Source organism: Rhinolophus hipposideros (assembly GCF_964194185.1).
Source record: "Rhinolophus hipposideros genome assembly, chromosome: 14".
NCBI classification, from domain to species: domain Eukaryota; kingdom Metazoa; phylum Chordata; class Mammalia; order Chiroptera; family Rhinolophidae; genus Rhinolophus; species Rhinolophus hipposideros.
In genome coordinates, this window is record NC_138060.1 from 34379593 (window position 1) to 34406659 (window position 27067).

At 51.3% G+C, this 27067-nt stretch overlaps 1 protein-coding gene across 2 annotated transcripts in view; it reads left to right on the forward strand.

Moving 5' to 3' along the window:
• Nucleotides 1-4201: 4201 nt before the first annotated feature.
• Nucleotides 4202-27067, forward strand: part of RAB6B (RAB6B, member RAS oncogene family) — a 54061-nt gene continuing 31195 nt past the window's right edge. Inside the window, exon 1 of one of the 2 annotated variants that reach the window (XM_081072605.1) lies at nucleotides 4202-4675. The gene's annotated coding sequence lies outside the window, so the exon portion shown is untranslated. The remainder of the gene's footprint in view (nucleotides 4676-27067) is intronic. The other variant, XM_081072606.1, reaches the window with a different exon arrangement.

Consider the following 27067-nt stretch of genomic DNA (forward strand, 5'->3'; position numbering starts at 1 on the left):
TTTTTCTTGAATCTTTAAAATTTTCCCAAGGTTTAGAGAAAATTAAAAGATTTTATCCAATGTCACACAGCTAATGTGCAAAGTCAGGATGCTAATTTCTAAGCTCACCTTGTTGTCATCTATCCATATCTATTACCCTCATTCACTTATACACTTGCTCATTATCCATCACACCTAGGTAACTCTGTATCTATCCAACTGTTACACCCATCCATCCATCAAACATCCACTTACTTCTTCATTATTCCATTTACACACATAATGTAAACCTATATACATATATATGTAGCCATTCATCTATCCAGACATTCCACCTATTCCATCTGTCAATCCACCCATCATCCTTCCATTCACTATCTATTCATCTACATTTATTTACCAACATCCATCCATCCACCCATATATAGACACATACATAGATAGATCTACTTATCCAGACATTCATCTACCCATCTACTCACCCACAAAGCCACCCATTCACAAATCCATTCTATTTCCATTACATTCGATTTCCCATGGATGCTTTATCCTTTCTATTCATCTAGTCACCAACCAGCTTATCAATTTACCCAATCACTGATAACTCTGAAACCCAGTCTTTCCATAGAATAAAGGAATGGTCTCCTTCTAACATTCTCTTCGAATCTCATTCCATTTCCCAACTATCAGAACACCACAGCCTTCCATGAACACAATAGGAGGTCTGTGAGCTCACACCCTAATTGTCTCTTCCTCATATGAAAATTCTTGCTACAGAGACTATTGGTCTTATGGTATCCTATTAAACATAGAGCCCTCTGTTAACCATCTCCCCAATTACTGAAACTTCTAATCTCCTTACAGTAACCAATTCCCTCTTTATTGAAGATCCATCAGCATAGATTACAACCTCAGATCACAAGGCAGAAATTTTGCCCATATTTGAAATCCTTTTGACTTCTTCCATCGTTGGCCTGATATTGTTATTATGGGCCCAACCCTCCATCAATTCACTCACCACTTAGCTCTCAAGCCATCCAGCCAGCACTGAATGTGCCTTGCCAATTTACACATACAGTAGTTTAACATTTACATTCTCAACCCCTATTGTAGGTTAAACAGACCAAAAGCTCCACTTCAATGGACCTCAGTAAGAACTGGAGTGACAGAAACTCAGTTTCCCACTCAGGTGAGTGGTTCACAGCTAGAATGATTGAATCAAGGCTATTTATGAAAAATACAAGTCAACACAAATGAAAAGGAAAGAGTATAGAAATAAAAATAAAGTTTAAAGAGTCTCTTGCATAGTAATTTGCAACGTAGAGATAAGGAAACTATAATCAAACCTGGAGTTAAAAAAAGGGGGGAAAAAGGAAGAAGGAAGAAGACAATAATACTGATAAGGAGGGAAAAGAGGAGACAGAGAGATATTATAGTGGTGCCTGACAAGTGAGTGAATTAGCCCTGTTTCTGGTTACCTCCAAAATAACCCCAATGATAGAGACATTACAGAAACGAGATGGAGGCACTAATATAAAAACTGAAACCTTTGAAGAGACTAAAGCTGGGGTGAAAAGTTTGGAGCAGTCTGAAGTGAGGGTGGCAGGTATAGAGGTGGGAAAAAAGGGTTGTGGAGAGATTTTAAGTTCTAGTCATTCCTCTCTCCCATATTTCCCAGGGAAGATGACTGGTGGCCTCTGTCACTGAAGGAAAAACATCAGCAGAGTTGGCCTGGCTGCTCAGAGTAATATCAGAGCCATGCTGAGACAAGACTCTGATAAAAACTAATGCCAGCTAAAGAGAGTCCCAGTATTTACTCTTCTACCTCCTTCTCCTCCAAACCCTCATGGATGGCGGACGGCCATTTCAAGGACAATGGCTGATCTCTTCATGAATGGTGACTGGCCATTCTGAAGATCTGTTCTTCTTTTAGTGCCGTTTTGTTTTTTCTCCAAAGAATTTGAAGAGAAATCCTGGACTAGAGAAACTCCTCTGTGAAATGAAAGCAGAGGGATGCTGAGTAGCAATTCTGGAGTATGCGAGGCTCTCCATCCTGGGGCTCATCCCCATTCTTCTTCATAATCACCAGGAGGGACAAAAACAGACGTTCATCATATCCCTTACCCATTATCAGACTGGGCAGCTGACAACCACAGGAAAACGAGCTTACAAGGCAAAATCAGTAGAGACCTAAAGAGTAAAATCACGATAAAAATACATACAACCAGCTGAACACAATGCATACCACAGACAGATCGAGTAAAATAAATATAAATATAACAAATATATTCAAAGATATGAGAGAATGTTGATAAAATGAAGAAGGAACAAGAGGCAATAAAAATAAACCCTGTGCCTCTTCTGATAGAAGAATGGCGAATTTCTTCAGGATCTCAGGAAACACTAGTCAGTTAGTAAAAAAGATACTTGAAGATATTGGAAAAAGAACAAAGTAGTGGGCCTACATCTTGGAGAAAATGGGAATCCAGAAAGGTACAGCTTCTGCCCTGGAAGCATTTGCTAATTCTGGACAAGTCAGCTGAGAGCCTGACCAGTGTTTTAGTCCATCTCAAAGGAATGGAATGAAAAATGAAGTGACTAGGACTCATCAAAGAAGAATGCCTCAGGTTGGGATGAGAACTCAAAAAACTGCAGCATAGTAATAAGTTTGGGCTGCAAGTAGACCTGCTCTCACAAAGATTTCAGTCCAGCTTCAAATCAGCTCAGTCTCTGAAACTGGATTAAGGAAATAACAATTTGCTAGGATTTCCTAGCGCCTGGCATGGCCAAATGCAAATCCGCTGTGGAAAAAGATAACACCATCCTAGGCTTCAAAAAATACAAATTAAAACTACTATGAGAAATTACTACAAAACCACCAGATTATCTAAAATTAAAAGACTGACAATATTAAGTGCAGACAAGGATGAGAAACATTGGAACTATCATATACCACTGGTGCTTGGTACAACTACTTTGGAAAGGTGGAAATATCTGCTAAATCTGAAAATATACATACTTCATGATTTAGCAATCATGAAGAAATATACATATATATTTGGCACATATATTCACCCAAGAAACATGTATAAGAATTTTCATAACACTAATATCTGTAATAACCAAACACTGGAAACTAGTGAAATGTCCCTCTATGATAGACTGATATAGTCACACAATGGAACACTATACCGCAGAGAAAATGAACAGTTCTTAAAACAAAACAAAACAAGAGACCACAGGGTGGCAGGACAGTAATAGGCAGCTTTGTAAAACCTTGCTTAAATTAATCAGAATGCCACAGGATGAGTCTGAGAGTGCTTCTAATGTTTGGCATCTGCTCCTTGCTCTTGCCTGCTCAGGACTATTCTGTGCGCCTAAATGGGTCAGGTGAATTGGAGATAATGAGAAGTCACTGTCCTGTCCTCCTGGAGCTCATTGTCCAGATACACTAATTATTAGGGCAAGGAGTGGTGGTGTCCATCCTGTGGCCCCAGGGTCAAGGAATCCAGGGCATTGTCCTGGAGATGGCCATGCTGACTTTGGGGCTTCATTGCTCCTTCTCTCCCATGGGGCAGCACATTTAGGATAAAATGATCAGTAGGCGCGGTTGGTATTAGGTGGGTGCGCCCATTACTGGTGCCTCCTTTCTTGCGGGCCAGGTCTGCTGGACCGCCTATGGCCCCACAGAGGCGCCCAGAGAAGCGATCTGGGCCTGGGGGTGGGGGAGGCAGAGACCACAAGGGGTGACGGCGGAGCCCTCTGCACACACACACACACACACACACACACACACACATGCACGCACGCACGCGCGCGCACGGGCCACCACACCCTGACACCCTGGCTCACACCCCCCCCCCCCGTGCCTCCCTCCCTCACACGCACACACCTCCTTTCCGCCCTCTCGGATGGCTGCGCTGTGCATCAGTGTCGCGCGAGGGGGAGGAAGGGAGTGGCATTTAGGTTTAAAGACCAGAAGCAAATGTCCCCTGATAGTTTAATGCCATTTTTCTGGATTCAAAGGAGGGGGTAGAGTGGGGAAGACAGACGTAGAGGGGCAACGAGAGACGGCCCGATTCGGGGCCTGACCCAGGCGTGGGCGAGGCGGCTGTCTCCCGTCCGGGTGCGGCCTCCGGGTGGGCGGACAGACGCCCCTCAGCCCCGCAGCGCCGTGGGCCCCGCATGACATCAGAGGCTGGGGAGCGCGCAGAGCGCAGGCGCCGGCGGAGGAGGGAGGCGGGAGGGGGGCGAGCGGCGCGACTCCGGAGAGCGCTCCTCCGCCCCGCGCGCCGTCCCTGCGCCCCGCTCCGCGCCGTCCGCGCCGCGCTCGGGCGTCCACAGCGCGCTCCTCGCGCCGCAGCCAGCGCCGCCCGCGGCAGCCAGCCCAGCCCAGCCCAGCCTTCTTCCTCCTCCTCCTCCTTTCCTCCTCCTCCGCCGCCGCCGGACACGCAGCCGCAGGCCGGGGCCGGGACGCAGCTAGGGAGGCAGGGACGCGCGCAGCCAGCCCTTCCCCCTCCGGCTCCCGCACCGCCGGCCGCCTCCCCTTGCCCTCCTCCTCCCTGCCTGCTCCTTCGCTTCTCCTCCTCCTTTCCCGGTCCCGGCTGCCAGCACCATGTCCGCAGGGGGAGATTTTGGGAACCCACTGAGAAAATTCAAGTTGGTGTTTCTGGGGGAGCAGAGCGGTAAGTATCTCGCTTATTCTCTTGGCTTGGCGCCGAGGAGACCCCCTCCGCCAAATCATCCACCCCCTTGGGGCCCCCGGCCCTGGCTCAGAAAGGCCCCTTCCTGCCGGGGAAGAGAGGAGGGATGGGCGTGTGGAGGTCGGGGCCGGCTCGAGCGGGGCCGGGGAGGGGAGGGGCCGAGGGTAAGGACCGAGAAGGCTCTGGGGCCAGAGGTGGAGATGCGGGGGGATCGGGGTGCGGGGGGACCTGGGGCGCGGGGGCAGGTGCGGCGGGTCGGGGAGGCTGGAGGGCGGCGGCTCGCTCGGCGGCGCAGGCCGAGGCGTGCAGGCGCCGGGCTCGCCGGCTCACTCGCACTGCGGCACCGGCTGCGGGCGACCGCGCAGGTGGCGGGCGCTGGCGGGTGGCGAGGGCAGAACAGACGCCCCTCTTTGGAGAACAAGGTGCGGCCGGTGTCAGGCCGCCCCCCACCCCAATGCACCGGAGAGGTTCCCTGCGGACCCTGCCTGCAACCATGCGTAATTGCTGGCACGTCCAGGTCCTGGGGCAGACGGCCGCGGTTGGGGCGGGGTGGTAAGACGGACACCTGTCTCTTCTGGAAGGAGCGAATCCTGGCTGTGGGGGGAATAAGGCTCTTATCCCCGGTGTTACGTACCCTGGCTACTTCCCTGGGCACAGAAGGTTCTAGACCCGCTGCCCTTCACCGGCATGTGTTAGCCTCGTTGGGGCTCAGGGGTCAAGATGATGACAGCGAGGATTCCCCAATTGAGGCAGATTTGGGGGATGGTACAGGAGCGCCTCACACCAAGAGGCCACCGTGAAGCCTGGCGCTGGACAGAGAAAGGACCAGGTGACACGCCCTGCTTCGCTTCCCAGCACCCCTCCCTAGAGCACGTGGGCAGCGGTTCTTCCCATCCCCACCTCCCAGCGCAAGGCCCTCCTTGGGGGAGGGGAGGTCAAAGTGGCAGCCCGCCAGGGGCGGGGGGAGGGGGAAAGAAGCGGCTTCCCAGATGCTAGCAGCCTCCCCTGGGAAAACATCTGAAACCCAGGCTGGTCCCCAGGTGGGAAGACCAGATTGAAGGGCATGGACCCCTGTGACACCTGTAGGAAGGAATGTTTCTCAGAGCATTCCTTCAGAGACATCTCACCCTGGGACTGCAGGGAGACAAGTGGGCCTTGCCCACCGCTGCTCAGGGAGAAGGCATTCCCTTGGGGCAGGTCTCCCAGCTCTAGCTCTGCAGACCAGTCCAGTGCAGAGGGTGTGGTGCCTTTCTGTACAAGGGGCCAAGACACAGGCAACCTTGGGAGAAGTGGGTTGGCTCAGGGAACAGTGCACTGTGGTGTGTGTACATGTGCGTTGTGGAGCTCACATGGTGGGCTCCTGTCTGCTGCCCATCTCCTGGAATGGATAGTGCAGAGAAGGGTATCAGAAGGCGGTCAGGCCCTAACATGGGATGGGTCTTGGAGCGAAGCTGGGCATTTCAGAACAAGACCAAATCAGCCAGCCAGCCCTGTATCCTGGACTCTGACTGTGATCTTAATAGATTCCAGTTTCAAAGCTCACTCTTCTCCATGCGTTGAAGGATTTCAGGGGTCTTCACATCCCAGTGCTGGTCTCTCTGGGCCTGGAGCCCTGGGAGAGAACTCTGCAGGGATCAGGCAGCCTGGGAGTTGAATTCCTGGTGTGTTGCCTTGAGTAGATTTCGAGGCTTTGCTGAGCTTCAGTTTATGTCTCTGTGAAATGATTACTTGTGGGCAGTTCTCTTACCCCTCGTGTTTCCTCAGTGACTCTCAAAGGTGCCTGGACCCTGGTAGGTTCTCAACAAACGTGTTTATTCTGAGTCTGAACATGCTTCAGTAAAGGGCCAGGGCTTGGGTGAGGAGGATGTCTGTGGTGAGTTTGAGTGAAAACTCTGGGCTCCATCAGAATGGGCTGAGGCTCCTGCCGAACCATGCAAACCCCCTTTTCTTCTAAAATCACAGAAATGAGAGCTTAGACCGCAGAGATGGAGGCCCCATCTCCCCTGCATGTTTAGATGGGAAGTCTGAGCCCCAGGGATGGGAGGGCTGGCCAAGAGTCCCACTGTGAGTTGTTAACACTTCTGGGGCTGCAAAACCCACATCTCCTCTTCCCAGTGACCCACATGTCCTTGGAAAATAAGATGTGAATGAGGAAGTTCAGAATTGGGGACCCTTCCTGAGAGGGGGTGAGAGTTGCCACTTTCTGGCCACGCTTGGGACTGAGTTGAGTGACCGGGGGGCAACGCTGGGCTAGTTGGTTTGGGGCAGGTTTTCTTGATCCTTCCTCACTAGGGATGAAAGGCTCTGCCATCAGTGTGATTGGCTATTGATCCCTCTATTCCCTCTATTCCCTAGGGAGTCCTAGGCCTTGAAAAGCCTCCTCCCACTTGAGTGTGTCATCAGTGGGTTGTTTAGCTTAGATTTTATAGAGCTTTCAGGGTCCCTGAGTTTGGTAGGGACTTGTGCATCTGAGTTTGGTGGGACAGGGGAATTGCCACCGCAGCCACTGCTTCCATCTTGCCTGCACAGTTTTGCATGTGTTGGTCCTTTGTGCCAGCATCCTGTGCAGCCTGTGTGTGGTGGAGGGAGCCCCTGAGACCTGGCCCTCACCCCCACCCTGACTCTCCCTCCCTGTGTGACCTTGGAGGTCCCTTACCTGCACGGAGTGGACTGGGGCCAGCTGAGTTTGATGGAGCCCTCTAGAGCATCTGGGCTTGCCTACGTGAGCTGAGCCTGATGGAAAGGGGCCAGGGGAAGGGGCTGAAAGGATGTGGCCTTCTCTTGTTTCCTGTGCCTGGACAGCTGGATTCCAGAAAGGAGTACCTGGCCTGGCACCCAATGAGGAGGAGAAGCATGGTTTGAGTGAGAAGCCCTTGAGGAGCCACTCTGGAGAGAACACCTGCAGCTCCTGAGAGAGCACTCCCTCCTGGCAGCAGAATGACTGCTGCCCCCTGCACCATGAAATGCAGGCTGGCTGACCGTGTCAGCCTGGCAAGGGATAGGATTGTGGGGAGGGTACTGTGGACCCAGGATGAGGGGTTTCCTTGCAGTAGGAAGGCCGTGCAATCCTGCTAGTGCTCAGACGGCTCCCTGGGCCTGCTGGTCATGCCCATGTTCTCATGGCAGTGGTGGGGGACGCAGGGGGTGATGCACACCAGTTCTGACTGGGGCACTTGGTGGCATCCAAAGAAGACAGGCACTAGCAGGTGTCTAAGGAAGGAGACTGGGCCTGCAGGACATACATCTTCCTCCTAAATTCTAGTGGCATTCTGAGGGTTCAGGGCATCTCGGAGTGTGTAGTGAGGAGAGGGTATGTGGGTATATCTGCTGTGCTCTGGCCTCTTCTGATCGTCCTTCCCTGGGACTCCTGCCCTGAAGCCGGAAGACTGATGGACATAAGAAGTTCAGGCTGCTTTCCCAGGCTTAGGCCAGCAGGCCAGCATCTCCCTCTGACCGGACGTCTCCGGCCCCTTGCAGTTGTGCTGCGACAGGTGCCATCCACGTTGTGCACAATGTAGATGGTGTTCCTGGGTTGCACAACACGGTGACCCTGCGTGCAGCGGCCACTTGGTCCTGTAGTCATTTGTTCATCCCCCCTCTCACCCTCCCCCGCTTCCCTCTCTCTTCCTTCCTCCGTCCATCATTTGTTTATTTATTTAATCGGATCTTTGAGAGTATCTCTGCCTCATGGAACTTATGGTCCCCTGGGGAATACAGACATTTGTGGATATAATTACAGTAAAGGGCTGTGAGAGCTGTGACAGCTACTCTGGAAGCACATAGAGGAAGAGATGCTTCTATAGGGAACGGGCTGGTACTCCTTTGGGATGCGTGTAAGGAGTAGGTCTTGCATGGGGCCCGCCCTCTCCAGAGAACTTAGTCTGTTCTTCTTCCTGCTCTGGAGAAACAGCGTGTGAGGGATAGAAGTGTAGGAGGATGAGGGCAGCTTCCGCGTGTCTTCCCATTCTTCCCAGTTAAGGAGCTTTCGTTCTGTGGCCCCCCCACTGCCTGTGGGGGCTCACCCTCGCTGCCATGGCCTGACCCAGCCTCGCCTCCCGCCACTCACACCACCCACGGCCACACAGGGAGCCCTTCTCTGGCCTGGTGGTTGTGCCTGGAGCCCATCCCAGAAGTTTTCTTCTCCGCACCAGCTCGAGACTGGCTCTGCCGTGCCCCAGCCCACCTGGGCACTCACCGTGTTTGGTTTTTCCTGAGCATGCTGCCCTGTGATCTGTCTATTGTCTAGGTGACTCAGGATTTTTTAATGTTTATTAACTCTTCTAAGTACAAAAATCCCTAATTGAATTTTAAGCCTCTTAAAGGCAAATTTTAGCACCTTAAGAAGAGTAGGGTTTACTCATCTTTCGTCCATCCTCCCCAGTCTTCGGGAGGTTTGTGCTCATTACTTATCTCCTTTTAAAAATGATAAGATTATCCTCGCCGTGTGAGATTTGCTGATGGCCCATCAATACTTTAAAAGCAAAGTGAGTCAAGGCTGCGTGAAAATGGGGTTCTTCATCCTGACACCTGCTGCTTTCTCAACCCAGAAGATTTTTTTTTTTTACCAGCAACACTTAAGAATCTTTCACAGACGATTGGGTCATTGAGCCTCGGTCATGCACAACTCACAGTTCACCTCACAGAACCCGAAATTCCCATTTCCACCACCGTCTCTCAAGGCCTACAGGAAAGCAGTGAGGCCACCAGAGGTGGGAAGGAAGGGATGTATCCAACCCTGATGCTGCCCAGAGCTCACTGTGAGGTGTGGGGTGAATCACGAAGCGGCCCTGTGCCTCAGCTTCTTCGTTTTGCTTGCTCTCCTCCCAATTTCTCTCCCGTCCTCAGTGTCTGGAATGAGAGAGGGAACCTTGGAAGTCGCAAATGGACCCAGGACCTTTGCTTCATTTGCTTAAAGAGGTGTGTGCAAGGTGAGAGAGAGCATCAGGTGGACACCAAGATGAGAACCTGTACGTGGTATAAGAAAACATTCAATGCTGATGACAGAGACAAGAGAACTAACCAGAAAAAAAAAGCTGTTAGAATATGTTCTGATTGTGCAGATGTAATAGTAATTACCATCTTTTGCATGATCTGATTATTGTTATCATGTGCAGGCCCCAAAGAATGAATCCCATTAAAATAAAACAGAATAACCGCATTGTCCATTTGTCACTTTCTATATCCCTAAAATCAGCCCATGAATATTCATCTTTCTAGGTGGTGCCCGGGCATTGCAGACTCACCCAGGGCAAGCCTATGGGTGGTCCCATCTCTGTCCCATCCCTGCTGCAGGGTGTCCCTGTCTTCCCCACCCTGTGTCTTCCACTATTGCTAAGTGAATGGACCATTGAATGTACGGTGTTGGTCTCAGTGTAAGTAATTTAGAAAAATTGTTGGACAGAACCATTGAGCAAGGTGAGAAAAGGTTAGGTAGAGCAAGCAGCAAAATTCATAAACATCAGGGTGTAATACTGACAAATTGTGCTGGGCATTTTCTCCAGGGTTCGTCTTTCATCCTGTTCCATTTGTGACCACAGAGAAGAGAAGACGAGAGAAGTGCCAGACACACCCTGATATGGACAGATTTTTGTTAGAGCTAAAAGGACAGGCTGCTGGGAAATGGCGGGGCCCCAGGCAAGGCCTGGAGCCTTAAACCCTGATGGGTCTGTGATGATAGCCCAGTCTCTGCTTCCTGGAACAGGGAAGGAAAAGATGAAAATTCATAACTCCTAAGGACTCTTTGAGAGAGGTTCTTTACTGCACCTTGGGGCTTGAAATTTCCAATTCCGTTTATTATTTTCGTAACTCTTGCCATAAAATGAGTGAAATCTTTTAAAAAATAAATGTTCACTGCTATGAACACTTTCAGTTTAGTAAAGTGACTTATTTTTAGTAGAAAAGCATATTTATCCTAGTCTCTTGGTAACAAAGCCCAGTTGACTCAACCACGTGTCCTGGGACAGGTACCACCTGTTCCCAGGAGGTAACATCCCCAGGGGACACACCGGAGTCCAGGAGAAAGCAGATGATGCCTTGCCCCGAGTGCAGAAAAGAACCTTTACAGCAAAGGCTACTTCCAGGAAATGCATGAAAAGCGTGGCAGCCTGGAGCCCCAGCAGGTGCCTGGACAGTGGGCGGGGGAGGGAGGAAGACCTCAGTTGTACGTCTTCTGTGCTGGAGACACAGTGCAGGAGGCGTACAGTGATGGGGCATATTGCCTTAGTGGGGTTTCCCCAGAGAAAGGGGCTTCCAGTATTGGGGTAACCGGCTCACCCAGCTTCCCCTGTAGCTGGAGATGAGGTGAGGATGAGTCACAGAAGCTGGCTCGGTCACGAGCTGGCATTTTATTCTGAAGGAAATGGGGATCTGGTGGAGGATTCCCAGCGGGGGAGTGGCTCAGTCACATCTGTGCCTAGGAAGGGTCGTCATTCTGGGGCCTTAGAAGGAGGGTGGATGGAAAGGAGTCCACACTGAGTCTGTCCTTCCTGACAAAGTGGAGCTGACCCTCCTGGGTTCCCGTGTCCTTCCTCCAGTTAACCTCAGATGGCATTTAGGAGCACCCACTATGCCCGAGCCTCCACATGGGGCACCCGGCAATAAATGTGGGATTCACCCCATTTTGCAGGTCAGGAGGCAGAGGATCAGTGAGAGCTGGTCATGCCCAGGGACCTGCTAGTGTGGCAGGACTGGAGTTTGAGCCCAGGTCACCGTGAGAAACAAGGTGATCTGTTGGGCCTCCTGCCTCTGAGACAGGCCCAGACCAGGGGGAGAGGAGAGGGTGGGACAGAAGACCACTGAGGCCTTATGGACATGAGGTCTGTTATAAATGCTTCTCTGGGAACATGTGCCAAGCCCTTTGCTGAGGAGGAACCAGCAGATCACAGCATAAGGTGGGTGGGAAGAGAGAGGCCTCTGATTCCCCTAGGCTGGTGAGGGGTGCTGGGGCCCCGAGCAGGGAGAGGCCAAAGGGGCTCTAGGAAGGAAGCTGGGTCTCCGGGTGGGAGTTTGATGGAGCTGGAATTGTGGATTGCATAGCAGGCACTCCATCCTTACAGAGAATGGACTGCTTATTTGGGGTGATTTGAAGGGTGTTGGTAAAGAGCGGGCGCAGCTAAAGCCCTCCCAAGTCAGCCCTTAGCCCACTGCATGAAGGAAAGACATTATCCAGATTTTAGTTGAGAACTGAATGCTGGAAGGGAGGAACCAGTCCAACTAAGTGACCGGTTTCCACCTGCCGTGAGGTAAGCCTTCCCCTGGCCTCCTCGTCCCTCCAGGCCCGGAGCCGTCAGAGCGCTGGAAACCCTGATTCTGTCCCCAGTCAGTCACCAGCCTGCTGTGTGGTTAGATAAGCCCCATCCCATCTCTGGCTTTCTCGATGTGTCCCTGGAGTCTGTTGCTTCTAACTCTGGTTCTGGAATTCAGTGCTAGCCCAGAATAGGATGGCAGGCCGGTAACACTCCCAGCCTCGAGACGGTACTGCTGCCCAGAGGTTAGAGGGACTGCAGGAGCCGGGCGTCTGCCAGCTGTTTCCCCCGGAGCTCCCTCTAGCATGCCCCAGTGCTGGGTCCTCTCCAGCCTGCTACCTCTTGTCCCTGGGCCCAGCCCTCTCTCATCTGCCCCCAGGGCACTCTGGCTAATCAGTCTGATGATGTGTTTGGCTCAGGTTGCCAGGCAGTAGGAATGGAGCTGTCCTGCCCTTCCTGCTGGCGGGCATTTATTCTGTGTTGAGGACAACAGAACACATGACCGCTCCCAGGCACTCCTATTCCAGGACACTTCCTTATGCAGCCAGGTGCTGGGTAGTAAGCAGGAAGGACTGGGAAAGGGCCAGTGTTACGAGGGGTATGCAGTGTCCCCACAAGACCTAACAGGCGTGCTGACGTGGCCCCAGCTCCTACACCTACCCCATCTCTTACTCCATCCTCCTGCGCCCTGCGCTTCCAGCCCAGCTCTGCCCCTCGCTGTCTGGATGTGGTTGGGATGTAATAGGACCACCCTGTGCTCACTTTCCTCATCAGCCAGGAGGGTGATCCTTACCTTGTTGGGCTTTCACGAAGATCAAGTACATCAACACATGACACGTGATAAACACTCAGGTGATAGGTACTTTTGCTAATGAAATAGTGGCAGCAATCCCCCCTTTGTAGATATATAAGGGAAAGATAGGGGTGTGAGGTTTTGAGAATTATTGATCCGTCATTTTTGTGTAGTCTGTGTGATCCGACAGGTAGAGCTGCGTATCCCATTCTATAGATGAAGAATTCGAGGCTCTGAGAGGTAAAGACCTTTACACAGAGTGAAGGACCCAGAGTGGTTACTGCTGACCCCTGGCTGGCGTTTCCCTACCCCCCTCCCCGCCTCCCACTTCTGCAGGAAGTGGGACAGACGCCCCCTGCCTGCTTACGTTTTGCTCAGTGGCGCCCCCACAGCTGCTCACGGAAGAGCACTCATTTTCATGGCTCTATTACTTCCTAGGAGTGCATCCTGGTGAACAGCATGGGCAGAGGCTTTGCAGTATGGTGAGTAGAACAATACTTGGCGAGGTAAGCAAGTAGTAAGTCTCAGCCAGTATGAATATTAAGTACACAAGCGAAGTTGTAGGTGTGGTCTCTGGGGTTGTCAGGAAGGCTTCCCAGAGGAGCTTGTGCACAGTGACCGGGGATTCACTAGCAGACAGGAAGGTACCCTCAGCAGAGGGCTGCCAAGGGCTTCGGGCTTCTTGGGAATCGGGGGTGGTACCAGGTGGCTGGACTCTGGTCTAGGTGCAGGGAGTGTGGTGGGAGAAGGAGTCACACCTGGAGAAGGAGGCAGAGGATTGTGGATCTTCCCTGCAGGCAGTGGGGACCCACTGGGGGGCTGTAACCAAGGAGGGCCATGCTCATGGATTCAAAGATGAAGGTGGGGTTTGGCCCGATTGGAGGCAGGAGATCCAGGTGGCCCAAACCAGGCCAGGCTGGGAACATTCTGAAGATAAAATTTAGAGGAGGGCTTGTGACAAGTGAAGCCTAAGTAAGCTTCCTCTGGCTCTGAAGTTCAGCCCCACTGGGCATGTCTGTTTTCTTGATTCTTCCTCTGTAGAGTGAGGACTCAGCAACAATGAAGGGTTGTAGGGGAGGGGCTTTTGTCCTCTACAGAGCCACACTCTACTCAGATGTACTCAGACTGGCCACCTTGAGCTCCTCTGTCCTTTCTGCCTCCACCATGCCCTGGGTGCCCTGACTGTTTCTGTCCTGCCAGGGGGTGCTGGAAGCCCTTGCAGATGCTTTGCCATTAGACCTGCTCAGGGCAGGATGTGTCACCTAGCAAGAAGTTGCTTATGAGGTACCTGAGCTCCCCAGCCCTCTGGTCACTGGGTCTGTAGCTCTCTCTGCCACTGGCCCCTCTGACCATTCAGTCTGACAACTCCCTCCACCCTCTGGCTCGGATGTGTGAGCTCCCCTGGCCCTTTGTGAGGCTTCCTATCCCTCCCTCCCTTGCTGGGCTCCTCTGCCCGGGGACACTTGACTCACTTCCTTTGCTTTCTGCCATAGATTTCCTTACTCTACTCTGCCGGCTTCCAGCTCCCCAGCTCAGGGGTCCCTGAGGACTTGAGGGAGGCAGTGAGGTGTAGGGGAGAGCTCCCGTCTCTGCCTTGGAGACAGAAACCCAGTCTTCAGCTGGCTGTACAAAAAGCGAAAGGTGAAAGCTAGGGAGCTGGAGTGGAGGCAGAGGCTGCTCTCCTGAACCCATCCAGAGCGAGCAGCCTATTCAGGTCAGTTGGTGCCGTCCATGGGCCAGCTCGCAGTCTGTTCTCAAGGCCTGATACCCCACTCTCCAAAGCCCTGGTGACCCCAGCCCCCTGCACCTCCCGTTTCTGTCTAGGCATTGCCCATGGAGGTCACTGACCTGGGTACTCCTTTGCCTGTGTGGCTGGTGGGTGGAGAATATCGCCGTTATGTGTCACCAGTAATCACAGCATGTTGCGGTCACCACCCACGGCCCTGTTGAGCAGTGCCAGATTAATTGTCTGTGAGGTCAGGGCAGGGAAAGGAGATGTGGCACCTCGGTTCGATGCTCAGCAGAGGTGTCTCCCCTCCAGGAGTTGCTGGCCAGGAAACTGGCCACAAACAGTTCCGTTCAGCTTTGACTGGTGTGAATCCGTCCTCAGTGCCCCCATTGTCCCCTCCCCTGGGGCAGATGCAGGACCCAGAGACCCATCCCTGATTCAGGACTGGAGAGCAGTGACTGTGGCATTCGCACCAGAGACAGGTCCTTCTGGGGGAGGCATGCTGAGTCTGAGAGAGGTAGAGAACATGTTCTGTTCTGACCCGGTTGCTGAGCAGGGAGTAAACATTGCACAGATTGAAGAGGGTAAAGTGAAGCATTTAGAACGAATGTTTCTTGTTGATTTCCCCCTCCAGTGAAGGGAGAGGAACAGTGGGAGAAAGAGCTGTGGAAGTACTGACACAGGAGAGAGGTGCTCCCACCAGACACAGACTGACCTTGGCAAGCCAGTCACAGGGCTTATTGGAAAAGCCAGGGTGGTTTGCAGCTCTTGGCAGTGGCACTGGCCATCCCAAGGTTCTGACCAAATGGAATTAAAGGCTGGAGGTTCCCGAGGAGGCATAGATGTGTATTTGGGGCACAGGAGTGATGGGACCAATTCTGTATTCGCGTGGAGGATGAGCTAAGGATCTGGGCTGTTGCTGTAAGGAGGTTTGATACTCTCCAGCCAGGCAGAGCAGGAGTGGAGAGAAGGGCCCTTGCTTCCTGGGGGCGAGGGAGAACAGCTCTACTGTGTGAGGACGGCCAGCACCGGGTTTCCGTGAGCAGACAGCTTTGTCTCTCCCTCCCCAGGGCCAGTTGGCTCTGCCCCATGGGGACCCTGCAATTCCCAGGCTGGGCGGCTGTGAGTAGGCTCTGGTCTCAGGCCCAGGAGATCTTGTTTGATTCTGCTGTTCTCTGACTAGAGAGCACCTCTGAGAAGGGTTTCTTTTTAGGGAGAAAAACGCTGCTCTCAAATTAGCCACTTATTTTTAGGATATTAATAAGTCCGACTTGTAGCACCAAGATCCAGAAATTCTGCCCCAATTCTAATTCATTAAGTCCCCCTTCATGCTCCCACATCCAGCCAAAACACTGCAGGCTTCTGCCCAGATAAGAATGTGCAATGGCGGCCTGAAAAGTTCCCCAGCTAGTCCATCCACCCAGGTTCTGTCCCACCTGCATCAGACGAGGCAGGACCCCAGATGTTGGGCCAGAAGAGCTCCTCTCCTGCCTCCACCGGGCAGCCTCCATCGTGCAGCAAAAGGGTTGCTCTAAGCAAGCGTTCTGGTTTGGATAGAGGTATCGGCTTGTCCATTCACTTCCGCATGGGGGAGGGCTGGACGTGATGTGGGAGAAGTGTGCAGAGCAGTGTGCAAAAATACACAGTGACGTACACACAGCACCCACAGCCCCCATCCAGGCCAGCTGGTGGCTTCAGTCTTAAAGCACAGACACCGGTGAAGGTCTGTTGCAGGTGACCAGCCACTTCTCCTCTGTAGGTGGAGATGAAGTAAAGCGTAAAGGCGGCCTCTCTCAGGAACTTGTTAACGTAAGGTGGTACAGTGGGCATGACGTAAGGTGACCTCGAATAAGTCACACCCTTGCATGGTCCCCTCCACTTAAATGCAGACGGAAGCTGAGAATTGCTTCTAGCCAATGTGGTATGGCAAAGGTGATGGGATATCCCTCCCATGATTGTTCCTTTAGAAGACTCCTATTGCTGGCCTTGAGAAAGTGAGCTGCCATGTTGTGAGAGGGGCTGTCAAGGGGTCACATGGCAAAGAACTGTGGATGACCTCTAGGAAATAAGAGCAGCCCCGGCTGGCAGCCCCTAAGAAAATGGGGACCTCGGTCCTCCAGCCACCAGGAACTAAATTCTTTCAGCAACCACAAGAGCTTGGATGAGGACCTTGAGCTCCAGAAAGAAACATAGCCCAGCTGGTACCATGATTGCAGTCTTGTGAGACCCAGATAAGCCGTGGCTGGACTGATGCCCCACGGAAACTGTGAGATAATCATGGATGTTGTTTTCAGCCACTAAATGTGTGATGTTTGTTACACAGCAACAGATAACTAATACAGATGGGGTGAAGATCTTCGAGGGAGGCGATGCCTTAGAGGTGCCCTCATTTTGCAGACAAGGAGCTGGAGTGTCCAGGAGGAGCTGCGACCTGCCCCCTGTTAAGCAGCTGGCTGGGGCCGCCCACAGCAGGCTCCTCTGGGAGCTGGGCCCTGGTTCTCGCTCTGCTGCTGCTCTCTCTTCATGCGGCCTTGAGCAAACCCTCCTGCTTTCTGTGCCTCTGGTTTTTCCTGCACGTGCAGGGCTGGATCAGACATTCTCTAGGTGCCTTTTTGCCATGATTTGGGATTCTGAGGCCACTCTGATTTGTGATCTTTCTCGAAGCCACGCTTCTGCGCCTTGGTACGGTTTATTCTCTGCTGCTTCTTGGCACTTCTCGTGTCATGTGTTTCCTCTGGGGCTTTAAGAGGCAGGGTCTTCCTGTCCTGGGCACATTTGGGTAAACCTTCTGGGCTCAGAGAAGCCTCTGAGGTGGAGCTCTTGGCTGTGCAGCAGGAGAGAGACTGTCTGGCCAGAGTCTTGGTGCTGTGTGATCCTGGGCAAGTGGCCCCTTTTCTTCTCACGTCGGCCTCTCATATCACCTCAGCTCAGGGAGGGGCTTAGACAAGATGAGCTCCAGAGTTCTTGATGGCTCACGCCATCTGTGGTGCTGCTTTGGGGAAGGCTGGTTTTGGGAAGATTGTTTTCGAGAAACTGTGAAGATGTCATATTTGCAAGGCTCTCAGTTTCATAGCTAAGACGCCAGGGGATCTAGAGAGTTCCCACACACCGGGGCTTCTGGTGCCTGCTTCGTGTGTGTGAGTGTGTGTGTGCGTGTGTGTGTGTGTGTGTTTGTGCGTGTATCTCAGTGTGCAGGCACACATGGTGGTTACATATGGGTTCTGTCCCTGAGCTGATCTATCCAGGCTTGCTCCATCTCCTGGGATATGGTTAGAAGGGCTCACAGCAGTCCCCCAGTGCCCAGAGAGGTCCTGGTTCTCTGTGAAGGCTAAGTTGATGCCAAGTACAGTTATGTTCTACTTCCTTAGGAAAATTTCGTGTTGACTAGAATGTTAACTAATCAGAACAAGCCATTTCCGGAATGTGCCAGGAGTGTGCGAGAAATGGATGTGTGCAAGTGTGTGCACACTTTACAAAATCAGCTTTATGTTTTTCCTTTAACCTTTTATTTTGATATAATTTTAGGCTTATAGAAAGCTTCAAGAATAGTAGCAAGACTTCCCATATGCCTGTCACCCAGAATGTTAACTTTTTACTGTTCTCAGAGAATTCATAATACTTCCTTCCATGAGGTCAGCACTTCTTCCCCCATGGTAAGTGTGAGAAGCTGAGCCTCAGCAGACACTAACTAACCCAAGGTCACACAGGAAAATAAGTGGCAGAGCCAGGATGGAAATCCAGGTCTGTCGGACTTTAAGTTCATGTCCTGACCATCTTGAATGTTAGTGTGAGTGTGCAGGTATCCTGCTCCTTCTGCCCAAAGAACTCCCTTTCTTGTGTTGTAGGTGTGCTAGGATGAATTATCTCTGCATTTGATTTCCTTTATTTTACCTTCATTTTTGAAAGATTTTTGCTGTATAGAATTCTGTGTTGGCAATATTTTTTTTTTTAGTACTTCAAAGGTGTCACTTCATTTTCTTCTGATTTGCGTGGTTTCTGTCCAGTTAGCAAGATTTTTTTTCTGTGTTTTTTTTTTCAGGTCTATGATCCAATATATTACAGTTAATTTTGTTTAAACAGTCAATTATAAAAAGATTTTAATGATATGAGAGAAATCTTACATATTTACCCAGATAGTGACCATTTCCTGTGTTGCTCATTTCTCGTGCAGATACACATTTCCATCAGGTGTCATTTCACTGTTTTCTGGAAGCATTTCTTTTTGTGAGGGTCTGCTGGTGATAAATTCTGTCAGCAGTTGTATGTTTGAAAAGTCTTTATTTCTTCTTTGTTTTTGAAAGATGTTATATGTTATGTATCTGAAAGTTCTAGAATTCCAGGTTAATAGATTTTTTTCTGTCAGTACTTTATAGATGTGCTCCATTGTCTTCTTGCCTGCATTGATTCTGAGGAGGGATTGCTGTCCTCATGATCTCTGTTCCTCTGTACATAATGTGTCTTCCTTTTCCCCCTGGCTGCTTTTAGGATTTTCTCTTTATTGTTGATCCTGTGTAATTTGATTATGATGTACCTTGGTGTGGTTTCTGTTTCCTTTGTGTGGGGTTCATTGAACTTTTTGGATTTGTGGGTATATAGTTTTCCTCAGATTTGGAATATTTTCAGTGATTATGTCTTCAAATATTTTTTTTCCTTTCTGTCACCACTCCCCTCCGCCCCAATCCTTTGAGGACTCCAGTCGCACGTATGTTAGGCCATTTGACATTATCTCACAGCTCACAGTGTTCCAGTCATTTATTTGTATTCTTTTTCCTGGGTGTTCCTTTTTAGATATCAGCATGTCTTAAAATTCACTGATACTTTCTTCTACAATGTCTAATCTATCTTTAATCCCATCCAGTGTATTTTTCATCTCACACATTATAGTTTTTACCTCTAGAAGTTTGATTTGTGTCCCTTTTAATATTTTCTAAATCTCAATTTAACATTTTGAACATATGAAATGCAGTTATAACAACTTTTTTAATGTCTTTGCTAATTCTAACGACTGTGTCAGTTTTGAGGTTGGTTTCAATTGATAGTGTTTTTCTCCTCATTTGGGGTATATCTTATTGCTTCTTTGCATGCCTGATAATTTTTTTTTACTGGATGATAGACATTATGACTTTGGCACGTTACATACTGGGCAGTTTTTATATTCCTACATATATTCTTAGGATATGTTAGCTGGGACCAGAGTGGTGCTCAGTCTGGGGCTAATTATTACCCACTATTGAGGCACAGCCCTTTCAATCATTTCCCCTGTGTACTGAGATTGATGAGCCTTTTCCCTCTGGAAACAGGTAGAAACAGGTGGGAATAGGCACCCTCACAAGGCCTGCTGGATGCCAGATGGATGCCAGGCACTGTTTCCTTTAATCCATTTGGATGGTTCTTTCGCCAGTCTTAAGTAGTTTCCTTACACATATTTTCTTAACAGTCCTGAGCTGAAGACTTGACAGAGCCCCTTGGCAGACCTCTGGAGTTCTCTCTGTGGGCATCTCCCTCCTCTCTTATACTCTGCCTTGTGAACTCTGGCTGTCTTGTTTTCTCCGGACTCTCAGCTCTATCTCCTTAACTCAGGGAGTCCACCAGATTCTACCTGGCTCCCCCCTCCCTATGTTGTGGCATGGAAGTTTCTCAAAGCAATAATTTGGGGGCAATTATTAGGCTTACTTCATTTGTTTCATGCCTCTCAGAGTTCACTGTACTTCAGTGCCTGATATCCAGTGTCTTGAAAATCATTACTTCATATATTTTGTCTGTCTTTTGGTTCTTTAAGGTGACAGGATAAATCTGGTTCCTGTTACTCCATCTTGATAAGAAGCTAGTCTTGGGCTCTTGGTTTTCCATTTAATCATTTATGTGTAGGGGGCCCTGGTCTGGGCTGCGAACATTGACTCGGGCGGGGGCGGGGGTGGTCTGGTCTGGCTGGCATCCTTGATTTTCATTAGTGATGGACATTCAGTTGATTATATAAAACATGTAAATTTGCCCTTTAAGTGGCCTCCAGAGTCTTTTCAAGAACTTTCTGCTATTCAACTCTTAGCAACTAGTTTGGTTTTATCTCATGAGTATTGTGAATCTTACAGTTGGTCATGTATTTTTTTATTTTTATTTTTTGCTTTGAATGCCGGGGAGATCAGGCAATTTCTTAGTCAGACTTCAGTGACTTGAGTAAGATGTTACAAGATGTATTTCTGTAAACAAACTTTTGCTTCAGCCTTCTCTTTTTAGCTTACTTCTTCTCCTTTGCGTTGTATAGCTCTCAGAATTCATAGCTACAAACAAGAGAAATCTATTCTCACCATTCAGCTGATTTGTGCAGACAATGAATATACGTATTAGAGAATGATTGGGAAGGATACACTTTGGGCTGGGGAGAAGAGGAAATCTCAGGTCAGGTGTGGACTCTCTTAGAAACTCCTGATGTGGGCTGTGCAGGGGTGATTTGTAGTGTCCTAACAGCTCATGGAGTTCTGGGGGAAGGAGGGGCTGAGGCCAGGACCAGACCACAAGCTGGGTCTGGGGGCTTTAGAAAGTGAAGAGAAGCTGAAGAGGAAAAGAAGCAAAGCAAAAATGAAAGCACTCCACCAGGCTGAAGGAGATGTGGCCAAGCCTCCCCTGTGGCAGCCAGAGGTGCTGGTGTGGCCATTTGAGGCTGGAGCCTCTCCCAGCACAGCCCTACTAGCTGCCTGTCTCCTTGGAACTTGCCTCTTTTTGCTAAAGGTGGAACCTCTGGGGGAAAAAGCAGGAGGTGGGCCTGAGCATTAGTGCAGGAAGGGAGACTAAGACTGAACCTCCCAGGTTCCAGCGCTGGTGGCCACGTGGAGTCCCAGCAGGCCGTCATGTCCTGGGCAACCACAGGACTGAGTTACGGCGTTCAGGAGCAATGAATGGAGTGCAGGACTGACCACCTTGGCAGTACTTTGTGGGCTCGCAGATAATAAGAAAACTCCCCACCTGGAGTCCTTGCTTTCCTGGGACACAAGGGACCTTTATTTTGCCTTTCCTTTTTCTGTCCCCATCCTTTCTACGTGGTTGAAACACGCACTGTTATGCTGATGGGATTCTTTAGGACCCACTCGTCCTGTTCCTTCTTAGTCTGATGGAAAGCTGAGACGCTGAGTGGGAGCTGTGACAGGTTTCAGGTCCATAGCCAGCCAAGGGCACATAGCGGCTAGAACTTCCTCCTGCACCTCAGGCTTCCTCTTTTCTCTCGGGTAAGGGGAGTAGGTGGCACCCCACAGCCTTGGCTCAGGGCAGGCTTTCCTGGGGTCACTGGGCTTGGACAGAGGAGATGGCGCAGGTCAAGGACAATGGGGAAGTGAGAGGGTCAGCAATGGTTCAACCTTCCAACTGGAGCAGGAGAAAAGGCCTGGGCCAGAGCAGCCCCCCACTGTCCTGCCAGCCCCCTCCCGCTCCTTCCTCCCTCCTCCCTCCTCTGTTCCGTCTTCCCTGGGTCCCTCCGTGAGGCTCAGGTGGCCAGGCATCCTCTGGCAGAGGGAATTAACACACTTAATTAAAGTGTCCAATGAAGAACTTGGCATATTTCTTAATTACCGTCTGAGTCTTTTGGGGAACAGTTTGAAATGGGATTTTTCACATGTTTCCTCATTTAGCCTACGGTGAGCTAGTCGGGCTCTTAGGGCTCAGGTAGGAGCTAGCAGAGCCCTGGTCTGGAGCCACTTTTCTGAGCATTGGGTGGCAGCGTGGGTGTGGAGCACAGAGCCCGGCCCCCAGTCCCCCAGGCTTATCCACCTTGCAGGGCAGATAGGGCTACGTTTACTGTTTTGTGAAAATGGACCAAAAGAAAACATGTATCAGACAGATAGATGTAGCTGGTGTCCCTTCCTGTTCTTTTTACTACAGGGCCTGGGGTTACCCCACAATTAGGCCGGTATTAGGGGACTTTGTGGGCACGGGCTTGCGAGGGCATGAGGGAGTCCTCTCCCGAGGCCCCTGCAGAGCAGGAACCCTGGGCCAGGATGGCCTGGCCTCCTTCCCAACTGCAGGGCAAGAACTGAGCCCCTGGCCAGGCAAGCACTTCCCAGCCCTCACACAGCATTTCCGACCTGTGTTCTGCAAGCTGAGCTGATGGGATAACTGAATCAACCGGCTCATTCTAGGACTGGGCTGCTGACCTGAGTCTTAGGGAACAGATTTCCTTTTCAGCCCCAAAGGCCGCCTCTGACAACTGCAGACATTCTCTGACCTGGGGCTGTCTTAAGGGAGGCTATGGGCCAAGTATGCCGAGACCCTTTCCCAGGCATGTGGACTGTTCTCTAAAAACACAGGCATCTAAGAGGTGGACAGCCTACCGAGGTGGCCTAGAAATGGCAGTGCATTCTGCCAAGTCTTTCCTGCCTCCCACTTTGGGCCCAGCTCTGTGCCCCGAGGAAGACCAGGCAGTGCCCGAAGCTGGGGTAGGTGATTAATGTGAACGTGTGGCTGAGAACAGATTGTGGGCCCAGGTTCTGGTTTGGCTCGGTGAGGGGCTACTTTGTGGGTGGTACACACTCTGCCAGGTCCTGCAGACCCTCAACAAAGTCTCCAGCTAATTTCTTGTGCTCTGCCTCACATTCTGCTCCGTTTCAGGCCCTCATAGCAATCTCTACCCATACCCACACCCACACTAGCCGTGGAGATGACAGTCTCAGAGCAGGCATCTGGGAGCTCACAGCCCACTCAGTTGTCATGCTGTGCCCTGGGCACAAGCCAAGCCCAGGAGCACTCATAAGTACTGACCCCAAAGCCCTAGGTGCGTTTGGCTTCATGTGGCAGCCATGGAGAAGCGTGCGTAAGTGACAGCGGTATGCAGGGGACAGCTCAGCCTCATAGCGCCGGCTCTTTCCAATCCTTCCCCTGGGAATACCCAGTTAAGACCCGTCCAAATGCCACCTCCTTCAGGAGGCCGCTGCAGTTCCTTGCCTTTTTGTCGGCCTCTCGGTTGTCCCCATCCAAGTGGCCTCACATCTCAGGTATTTGCACCTGAATCTAGCCCTAGCACTGGACGAGGGCTGCTGGAGGGCAGAGGAACACCTGCTCTCGCTGTGGATTCTGGGACCAGCATTTACCAGGCACACAGAAGCCCCCAGTGGGTGTTTATCGAGTGGGTAGAGAGACCTAACATCCTCTGCAGCTACCTAGATGCTGCCCAGATGTACAAAAGCTTCTTTACCTGAAACCTGCCACTGAGATGGAGACTTGGATCCCGGGGTAGCTGGTGGAGTGAGTGGTCTGTCCCCAAGGGGGGTGAGGTCCAGGCGGGAGCTGGTAGCTGACTGTTAAGGGCCAGCATTCAGTCCACCTTGCGCTGGTGGAATTTCCAGGGTGTGTGGGACTGAGCTCATCTGGGCCGCCCATGGGTGTGCAAGACCCCTGGGCCAGCAGCTCCCACCTGGGTAAGAAAATACCTGTTTCATGGTGATGTCAGTAATGGAAAATAAGCTCAGATCCTCGGCTCACGATACTGAATTATTATAATAGTAATCATTGTATGATTTTTTTCCTGAATGTAGTGCTGGTATTTGGGCTTTGGTCTGACAATTCGAAAGAAAGCTTTTATGGGTGACCTGAATCCAGGGTAATACTTGGTGTTTGCTTGTCATCCAGGTTTTTGGGCTCAAGGAATGGCTCCATCATCTGCTAGTCACAAAGCCAGGTAACAGGGAGGGGTCCTGGGCTCTCCTCCAAATCTGACCAGTTACTAGGTGCTGTCACTGTCCTCTGCTCTCCTGTCCTTCCCAGCCCCACTGCCTCTGCTTTAACCAAAATCTGCCATCCCTTGCTGGACTGCTGCTCCGGGTCGTCCTCTGTAGGCCACTATCCCCAGAGAAGTGTAAGTTTTCTTTCTAAAGCACAGATCTGGTGCTCTCATTACCTAGTGCTGTGTAACAACCACCCCCACACTTACTGGCTGAAGACAGTGAGAATATTTACTTGGTTCAGGAATCTGTAGTTTGGGCAGGCCCTGGCAGGGAAAGTGTATCTCTGTTCCACTTGGCATCTGCTTGCGACTAGAAGGCTGGTGGCTGGAGTCATCGGAAGGCTCGCTCCCCCGCAGGTCTGTTGCTGGCTGCTGGCTGTTGGGTCGGGGCCTCTTTCTTGCCATGTGTGTGTCTCTGTGGTCTTCCTCATTTAGGCTGCCTTGGGCTTCCTCCCAGCATGGCGGCTCTGTTGAAGGGACAGCTTCCAGTGTGAGGGAACGAATGCACTCCAGACAAAAGCAGTGCTGCCTTTGCTACCTAGCCTTGGGAGTCACACAGCATGCCATTTCTGCCACATCCACAGGCCTGCCCAGATTTACCCCTGAATACAGCGTCAGTGGTGCGTTGTAAAAAGAGTGGTATGTGGTATGGGGACTATTTTGTGGAAATCACGAACTGCCACGTCTGTTCCCACCACCCCTCTGCTTAAGGCCCTCCGGAAGCTCCCACTACCCTTGGGAGAGAATCCGTGCTCCTTGATGTGGCACCGTGGCCCTATAGACTTGCCTCTCCCTGCCTGTCCCTTCCCTCCCTCCACAAGTGGCCCCAGAGATGGATTTGGTTTCAATCAACTCTGGCCACGTGGAACTTCTTGAACAGTGTTTGTCACTTTTAGCCTTCTCCTCACACACCTGGTCTGCCCTCATTTCCCTGAGCCAAAGCACAGATATAGAAGCCTCCAACTTTGTCCCTTGTGGCTCCTTGACATGCTTGTGACCCCCTCCCCCCGCAACCTGGCTTGTTGCCTTCTGTCAATTCTCACAAGCTCTACCTCTCCCTGCCTCTGTGTATTTGCTCACACTGTTCCCCCCTGGAATACCTGTTCTTGCCCCACTTTCCCACAGTTTGTCAGCTGCCCCTGCCCCTTCCTGGGTCTCTGACTTTTGTGACCTCCTGCTTTGCTGCTCGTCAGACCTTTCTATACGCCAGCACGACGGCATGGGCTTTGGCGTCAGGTCTGGGTTCATACGCCAGCCCCACTGCTTACCAGTTCTGTGACACCGAATTGTGATGATCCAGTGAGAGACCCCAAGTAAAGCACCAAATTTCTTACGTGGCTCTAAGTAGAAGCCCAGTAAGAGTTAGGGTTTCTATTCCTTCTTTCTAAAGGTTCCTGGTAAATACTCAGTAATAGAGTTTCTCACCCTCAGTTGGTTGAAAGGAAAAATGCATCTCTCTGCTTAATCACATGGAACTAAACTACCAGAAGATTACAGGAATATTGCTGAGCCATGAGCTGAGATAAAAAAAGCTCAATAATGATTTGGCTGCTTAATTTTAATAAAATCCTGCCAGTGGAGCTGGATCTTTGCCTTCAGAAAAAGCTCTGCTTTGCTGCAGCGGTGTCTCAGACTTGTTGGATGGCATGCGGGACAGTGTGACCTTGAGAACAGAGCTGTGTGGGGAGGACACCTCTGACAGAGGCTGCAGGGGCTGGTGGGAGGCAGGAGGGGCCTCAGGGGAGAGTCTCCAGCCCCTCCCACACCTCCCCTGTCCGATCTGGTTGATGCCTCTGCTCCTCTCAGGTTATAGCCAGTGGTGGTGCCCTGTCAGGTTATGGCTCCAGCTGTTCTGCCACTCTTGTGGGGAGACTGAGAGAGTGGCTAGGTGGCTGGGCTGTGCATATTCACTATTTCCAGGTTCCAGCACCTTCTACTCAGGGCAGTTGTTGAGGGTGGGGTAAAGGGTGAGGAAGGGGCAGCAGCCCGATAGAAATAAGAAGAACCTGGCACAGGGCAGCCCCTTTCCCAACTCCACTCGTTTATGAGATGCCAGGGCAGAGCCTGGGCGGCTGTATGCAAGGGGCTCCTTTTAATAAGCTCTGGGGGCCCCAGGAAGCCTTTCCTGCTGTTCCTGTTGGACAGTGTTGCCCAGGCTTTCCTCTGAGAACTGGTCCGTTCCCTGCACACTGGTGAGTTCCACCCTGGGGCTTTGGGGCCGAGAGTCAGGGTGGAGGCCCTGCGGTCAGACTTGCTCAAATTGGGGGCTGGGACAGAACATACCAGCGACGCCACCTGCAATGAAGAGTACAGATGTATGCCACAGAGAAGGACGAGCTGAGTGAGAGGCCAAGCTGACAGGTTCAGGCAGGCTCTGAGTTATGTTCTCCTGGCAGCCTAGGAAAGAGGAGTGGGTGGTCTTGGGGAAGCTCTGACGCAGGGAAGAGGAGGACTTCTGCTCTAAGAAATAAGAAAAACGAGCCTAGAGGAATAGTAAGAAATTACTCTCTTTTGCAACCAATCAGCAATGAGCCAGTCATGCAGTCCAGGACTCAGTTGGGGTGCTGGACCTCCAGTGTTCAAACCCCCCCCACCCTTACTTTCTGAGCCCTCCTAGAGCCCCACAAGGCACCTCGGTTCCCAATTTCTGACCTTCCGGATTGGGTCAAGCACGACCTGAGTGGGGAGGGGCACGTACCTCCAGCTAACTCGGCTTGGTGGGGGCTGTTCCCGGGGACTGCATGACATCCACAGTGGTGGCAGTCATGACCTGGCAGAATCCTGAAACCAAGTTTGACTCAGTGATGCCAAGAAGTGTTGGGAATAGGAGCTCAGTTCCTGGTCAGGCCACCTCGTCTTCGCCCCACTTGGCGCTGGCCCTGGCAAGTCCGTCAACTCGTCTCCTCGTGTGTG